The following is a 6,000-nucleotide window of genomic DNA, read 5'->3' on the forward strand; positions in this document are numbered from 1 at the left end:
ATATGTCTCCTCTTTGGATCTAATACTATCTCTAATTTCTTTTGTAAGCCACGGTTGAGCCACCTTTCCTGTTTTATTTTTGCGCCAGACAGGAATGAATAATTGTTGTAATTCATGCATTCATTCCTTAAATATTAGCCATTGCCTATCCACTGTCAACCTTTTTAGCAAGGTTCCCCAATCCATCATTGCCAACTCGTGCCTCATACCCTCATAGCTCCTTCGTTTAGATTCAGGACCCTAGTTTCGGATTCAGCCTCTTCACTCTCCATCCTAATGAGCAATTCCATCATTTTATGGTTGCTCTTCCCAAGGGACCCTGCACAACAAGATTTAAGTGACCCATGATTACAGTTGTACCCTTATTGCATGCATCTCTAATTTCCTGCTTAATGCCTTCCCTTACTGTTTGGGGGCCTATAAATAACCCCCACCAATGTTTTCTGCCCATTGGTGTTTCTTATCTGCACCCAAACAGGTACACATCATGATTTTCCAAGCCAATATCCTTCCTCACTATTGAATTGATTTCCTCCTTTACTAACAATGCTACCCCATCTCCTTTTCCTTTTTGTCTAAATATTGAATACCCCTGATGTTCAGTTCTCATTCTTGGTCACCCTGCAGCCACATCTCTGTAATTGCAACTATATCATAACCGTTTACATCTATTTGTGCTGTTAATTCATCTACCTTATTGTGAATGCTCTGCGCATTAAGATACAATGCCTTTAGACTTGTCTTTTTAACCTTGTTAGTCATCTTAGTTTTATTTTGCACTATGACCCCATTTGTTTTACGCCCTTGTTTTTTTCTGCCTTCCACTTCTGCTTCTTACTTTTCTGTCTTTCATTTCTATCATTGTTTCCCCCTCCTCTGTCTCCCTGCCCAGGTTCCTAACCCCCTGCCATTCTAGTTTAAATCCTCTCTAACCGCACTAGCAAGTATCACCCCCTCCCCCACCTCGAGGACATTGGTCCTGGTCCTGCCAGATGCAACCCGTCCTGTCTGTACTGTCCCAGCTTCCCCAGAACTGATCCCAATGTCCCAGGAATCTGAATTCCTCACCCTTACACCATTTCTTCAGCCACATATTCATCTGATATATCCTGTTATTTCTACTCTTGCTGGCATGTGGCACTGGTGGTAATCCTGAGATTACTACCTTTGAGGTCCTACTTTTTAAATTTACATCCTAACTTCCTATATTCAGCTTGTAGGAGCTCATCCCTTTTTTTTTAAACCAATGTCGTTGGTACCACTACGTACCACGACCACTTCAACCTCCCCTTTCAAAGGGGAGCCCTGCAGCCTCTCAAAATCATCCTCGACCCTGGCACCAGGGAGGTAACATACCATCCTGGAGTCTCTTCTGCGGCCGCAGAATCACCTGTCTGTTGCCCTTACTATTGAATCCCCTATCACTTTAGCCCTTCCATTCTTCTTCCTCCTGTCTTGTGCAGCAAAGCCACTCGTGGTGCCATGGACATGGCTCCTGCTGCTTTCCCCTGAGAAGTCAGTTCCCCGCAACAGTATCCAAAATTGAACGGCCACAGGGGACTCCTGTACTACCTGCATTCCTTTACTCTGCCTGGTGGTCACCCATCCCCTTTCTGCCTGATCTGTCTTTACTTGCAGTGTGACCACCTCACTGAATGTGCTGTCCACAATAATCTCAGCATCATGGATGCTTCACAGTGAATCCACCTGTGGCTCCAGCTTGGAAATGCAGTTAGCCAGTAGTTGCGGCTGGACACACTTGCTGCACACACATGGTCACCAGGGACACTGGAAGTGTCCATGACTTTCCGTATAGTGCAGGAGGAGCACAGGTGCGAGCTCTGCTGCCATGACTTCCCTTTAGATTAAGCTCATTAGGAACTCCCTTTAAAGAATACTAATTATGCTAGGGGCCTGATTCCACTCCAAACACTCGCACTACAGTCCAAAGTACTCACCTTTTTTGTTAAAGCTAATGGACTGCAGCAGGTTAATTAGTAGAAAAAGTAGAAGTACTCACCTGACCCTACTTACCAAACAACTGCGTCCCCTGCAACGTGTCACTTTGAATCATGACGTCATTTTGAATTTCACCGCCTGAAGGTCCTGAGGATACATCTCTCCTCTTTGGTCTCGACCACCGTTTATCATGCCCTTTTATACAACTCTCACTGGCCTCTCCTCTCCAGTCAGCTGAGTCTCCCCAGGACTCACACTGCTTACAGCCCCGAGTCTCCCCAGAACTTTCGCTTTGTCCTCGCGCCACTTTCAGCTCAGAGTCCAGCTCCCACTCTTTTTAAATCTCCACCATCAGTTCCTGTTCTCTTTAGATCTGTTTCCGCACACATGGTCACAAGGGACACTGGAAGTGTCCATGACTTCCCACATAGCGCCGGAGGAGTATATCACGGGTGCAAGCTCTGCTGCCATGACTTCCCTTTAGGTTAGGCTCGTTAGTTACCCCTTTTAAAGAATACTAATTACGCTAGGGGCCTTATTCCATTCCAAACACTCCCACTACAGTCCAAAGTATCACCTTATTTTGTTTAAGCTAATGGACTGCAGCAATTTAATTAGTAGAAAAAATGGTAGAAGTACTCACCTGTCCCTACTTACCAATCAGCTGCCTCCCCTACATTGTGTCACTTTTTGAATCATGACATCACTTCAAACTCCACCGCCTGAAGGTCCTGATGACAATCTTTCATATAAATAATAGTAATATTGCCCGTACTACAATTCTTTATTTATTCCATGTGCACATTTAAGTGGTTGGAGGTTAGGAGGAGTAGGAAGAAAGAGAAATTGATTAATTCTTATATGCCCTTTATGGTACAGTACTGCCACCAACAGCAGCATAATTCAAACTAATTGGCACCAATGCTTCCAAGTAGTGGAACTCCAAAGTCCTTTGCATTAATATTGATACAGTTCCAGTTAAGTAAACTTTAGCATTGCACTTGGTTATAAGGAAATACACATGGAAGTTGTTATGCACAGTACCTTTAACTGAATTAAAGCCAGACATCCATCACTTGGCTTTAGATGAAAACTACTGGATGGTGTCAATGTATTCACAAATTTTATGACGTGATCTTAGCAAAGCATTAAGATCACTTACATTGAGAATCGTGAGAGAGAGAGCTAGGACCAAAGGGAATTAATCTGCTCTTTCTTTCATTGCACTTGCCTCAAGGCATTATTGCTCCTTTTTTCTCCTGTTTGTCTTGTCTCTTTCTTCAGTTTAAATAGGAATATACCAGATATGGCCACCTGAAATCTCAGAGGAAAGGAGAACATCTTCAATGTGAGGTGTGCATCAAATACATCTTCAGGGTAACTGGGGAAAAATTGTAGAAATTTACTGAATGGCTCTGGATGGGTAGGGTGTCTGTATTGTGTCGCATTGAGCATCACAACTGTATAGGACAGGCTAATTGAACCAATGTGGGTCTTTTCCTATTGTTTGTGTGTTCTCTGGATGTATGGCATGTCCTCGCAGGTAGATGGTGTGCATTCCTTACTAGCAACAAGTTTTCAGTAGTTTGGCTTGGAGACTTTTAAGCATGGTGATGGACTCTATAGGCAACAGACACCGGCTGACAAAAGTAAGAAAAAAAGCAAAATACTGCAACTACCAGAAATCTGAAATAAGATGTTCTGATGAAAGGTCATCAACCAGAAATGTTAACTCTCTTTCTCTGCCCATTGAAGCTGCCTGACTTACGGAGTATTTCCAACATTTTCTGTTTTTAATTACAAAAATAAATGTTGGGTTTTCCCCTTGCTCCTGTGATATAACTAACAGACTTGCACAGCTGCAACAGACTGAAGCACGTTTTGCCCATGAGCTGGAATGGTTCTTAGCAATTTTCACTTTGATGCACTGAAGAGGCTTACTAATCAAGGGGAAGATTCACAGCCAGAAAATAGGTCACAATTTTGACTTTGAACATGAAACATGTGATAGCTTGACCTTGAGCTAGATCAATCATCTTTTTTCAATGCAATTAATTAGGATTTTTAAAAACTTAATTGTAGAGAATGAACACATTGCTGAGTAATGAAATTATTCATGCCCATTAATATAATGATCCCAAAATTTCATGCAGTGAGTTGCACTCCATTGCCACTAATGCAGAATAAGTTGTGCCTGCAGAGAATCTTCAGGACTATTTAAGAATGTAGAACATAAGAAAGAAAAGAATGTAGGTCATCAGGTCCTGGGATGTGTCAGCTTTTAGTCCTTCAAGTTTCTAGAATACATTTTTTTTTTTTGCTGATATTAATTACTTAAAGTTTCTCATTCTTGTAGCCCCTTGGTTAACTTCTATTTCTGGTTATATAATTTGTGTCTTCTACTCAGAAGATAGTCAAAATATTTTTCAATCTCTCTGCAGTTTCCTCATTCCCCCTGTCTCTGCCACTAAGAGCCCAAGTTTACTTTACCTAGTCTTCTTATACGTGTATAAAACCTGTTGCAATTGTTTTTATATCCCTGGTTAGTTTACTCTTGTATTTTATGTTTTTCATGCTTTATCAACTTTTTGATTATCCTTTGCTGGTTCCTAAAATGCTCCCAGTCCTCAGAATTACTATTTTTTGCAACATTATAAGCCTTTACAGTACTATTAATCTAATGCTATACATGACTTCCCTAGTAAGCCATGGGTGGATTTTTCTCACCAAGTTTTTGTTTTCTAATGGAATATATTTTTGTCGAACCGTTTCTTTACATTTCCCACTGTTTATTTACCACCATACCTTTTAGTCTATTTACTCAATCAATCTTAGCCAGATCTCCCTTCATATCTATGTAATTGGCTTTGTTCATGTTTAAGATTCTTGTTTTGGGCTCAAATATGTCACTTTCAAACTTAATAATGAATTTAATTGTATTATGATCACATTTTCTTAGCTGATCTTTTACTATGATATTACTATTTAACCCTGTCTCATTACACAATGCTCGAACTAAAGTAGTTCTGTGCCTCAGACCATGAACTGTCTCCTCCATCCTCACCCCTTTTTTATCCCTTTTCAATATTCATTTTTATTTTTTCCCCACTTGGTTTTATTTAATTATTTTTAAAACTTATTTTTATTCATTGTTTTATCCCCACCTTTTAGTCTATTTTCGATCTTTTTTCCCACCATCGTCCCCTCCCCCTGCCTACCCCCACTAGAGCCATTTGTCACTTGCTCATGTCATTCTTTCCAGAGCGCTTACCCTTGTCCAGCTATTATCACTTTCTGCTTTAATGTCACCATTAGCACCTCCTTTAACCAGTACCACCACCATCAACACCCCTTTGACCTTTTCTTTATGACATCTTTGGCAATCTCTCCTTTGCCATCACCTATCGCTGGCCTTCTATCCACCTTCACCTGCTCCACCCCGCTTAAACAATATAATTTTCACCACACTTTTACTTCTCTTAGCTCTGAAGTAGTCATACAGACTCAAAACGTTAACTCTGTCTTTCTCTCCACAGATGCTGTCAGACCTGCTGAGTTTTTCCAGCATTTTTTGTTTTTGTTTCAGATTTCCAGCATCTGCAGTATTTTGCCTTTATCTTAGTTCTGTGCCTAGTTGGTGCCACAATGTCTGGTGTTAGAAAGCTGTCGTGAAAGCATTCTACAAACTTACCTTCCAGACTACCTTTGCAAATTTGATTTGTCCAGTTTATATGAGATTAAAATCCCCTACGATTATTATATGGCCTTCGCTACAAGCTCCAATTATTTCCTGCTAAATGCTCTGTCCAATAGTAATAACTACTCTTTTGGTTTTAGGGGGGTGGGGGGGGGGGGTATAAACTGCATCCACCAGTTCTTTCTGACCTTTGTTTATTCCTAATCTCCACCCATACTGATTCTACTTCTTCAACTACTGAGCCAAGACCCTTTATTTCTCTTGGCCTTAAGTCATGCTTTATTACCAGGGCTGCTGCTACTCCTTTTCCAATCTGCCTTTTCAAAATTGTGTACACCCTGGAA

Source organism: Carcharodon carcharias, chromosome 11, assembly GCF_017639515.1.
Source record: "Carcharodon carcharias isolate sCarCar2 chromosome 11, sCarCar2.pri, whole genome shotgun sequence".
Lineage (NCBI taxonomy): Eukaryota > Metazoa > Chordata > Chondrichthyes > Lamniformes > Lamnidae > Carcharodon > Carcharodon carcharias.